We start from the raw sequence: 1,887 nt of genomic DNA, 5'->3' as shown, positions 1-1,887 counted from the left end.
GGTATTGTATGCTATGCACTTTTATAACTATGTTTCACAGTTTAACCGTTGATTTCTGTATTTGTAACAGTTCAGTTTGTACCTTGAAATGCTGGGTGATCTATCTGGTGATGATGGGGGGGTCAATGCTCCTGCTCTGACTCTTTGCCTGCATCTTTGCTGACGGACCCTCCATGCCTTACGTTCACTTCTCTTCCCCCTTTCACTTAAATTGCTTATTCTCTTTCTCTTTTTTGTTTCAATGTCTCTGACATAACTCCGTTTCCTTTTCTGCAAGTATTCTGCTCTACGTTCAGGATCAGCATCCCTACGCTGTCTGTAAAGTCGCTGCTTCTCAGCTGCACTCAATTTAGCCATACCTGACCAAAGGAGGATTAACAATGATAAATAAAAGTTAGAATCACAAAATCATAGTGCTATTTTATGCAAAAGAACTAAATTAATAGCTTTGAATTAAGTTTATCTAAAATGGGAGTCACTGGTGTTACTGATCGTCACTGGTGTTACCCATAAAGAAGGTAACACTAGTGACAGTAACACCAGTGACAATTTTCATGAAAAATGCATTTTACAAAATGGCTGCTGCTAGGTATCAAACCACTTGTTGTCAATCATGGTATACTCTCTAAATTAAGTAATTTAATCCAATTGTATTCTAGTTTTTTTTTTACAATTCCCTAACAATAAAGTAGGTCACACCAGTGACGTCAACTAAAAGCTTCATATGAAATCATGAGATAAATGAGAAAATTTCTGATAGCTGAAAAGAGACAGTGGACTTACCATGGGCCTGCCTTCATAGATCTTCAGGAAAGAGGAAGGAGGTTGTCGAGTGATGTCAACAGTGTGATTTATTTTTTATTCCAAAATAAAATACTTTTGTTAAGCGGTAACACCAGTGACACAACTCCAGGGGACCACTATTTTCATTATATATTTTATAATAATTATTTGGCATTTTGTTTTTTTATGCCATTTACATCATATATTTGATCGTTATGAATAGACTTTTGTATTTTAAATGGTAGAAAATCCTGTTTTTGACCTCAAAATAAAGCACTTTCCCTCTGTACATGGCTGTGGGGACAAGCAGTTTTGTGGTACTTGAAATTCTATATAATAAAAAAAAAAAAAATAATGCCACATTGATAGCTCAGGAAGGTGTAATTGTTCAAATAACATATTGTTTCATTTTAAAATATAAAAATATTGTAACCCTAATGTGTATTTCAATTGTAATATTTCTGTAAAGTCTAGGGACAGAAAAGTGGACGTTTCTGTAGAATGACCCAAACACAGTGCTGCATGACATAGGTTTACTGTTATAATTAAAACATGGAAGAAAATTTGTGTGATTATTCCTTAAAAATACGGTTTTATTAGTAGTAGTTGTAGTAGTAGTAGTAGTAATAATAATAATAATAATGAGAAGTAAATTCTACTGAACTATACTAATACATTTTTGTCAAAATGCCTTCAAGTTAAACCAAACTTTTATTTTGACGGGTTGTCTTGTATATTATATGATGATAGTCTTCTCAAATGAAATAGTGAAATGCTGGTGAAGTGACTGGAGATGAAATACATTTGTTCATGTCCTTATATATTAAGACTGCATATGTACTGTGTGTGTAGACGAAACTGCACGTCTGTGACCATTGTCATGTGTATGGTCAACTTTGGTTCTGATTTTGTGTTTCCTTGTTCTGTGTTTTAATTGACCTAGTTTCCTTTGTTTCCATATCCTGATTAGCTCACACCTGTTCTCTATTCCTTTGATTACTCCCTGCAAGTACAGTTGCAATCAAAATTATTCAACCCCTCAGAGACTGCAGTACTTTACAAATACAAGCTTTTCTGAAGAGCCAGGATTTTATAAAATTGCAT

The sequence above is a fragment of the Sinocyclocheilus rhinocerous genome, unplaced genomic scaffold, assembly GCF_001515625.1.
Source record: "Sinocyclocheilus rhinocerous isolate Xijiao unplaced genomic scaffold, SAMN03320098_v1.1 scaffold48, whole genome shotgun sequence".
Classification (NCBI taxonomy): domain Eukaryota; kingdom Metazoa; phylum Chordata; class Actinopteri; order Cypriniformes; family Cyprinidae; genus Sinocyclocheilus; species Sinocyclocheilus rhinocerous.
Note: the sequence above shows the minus strand (reverse complement) of the source record.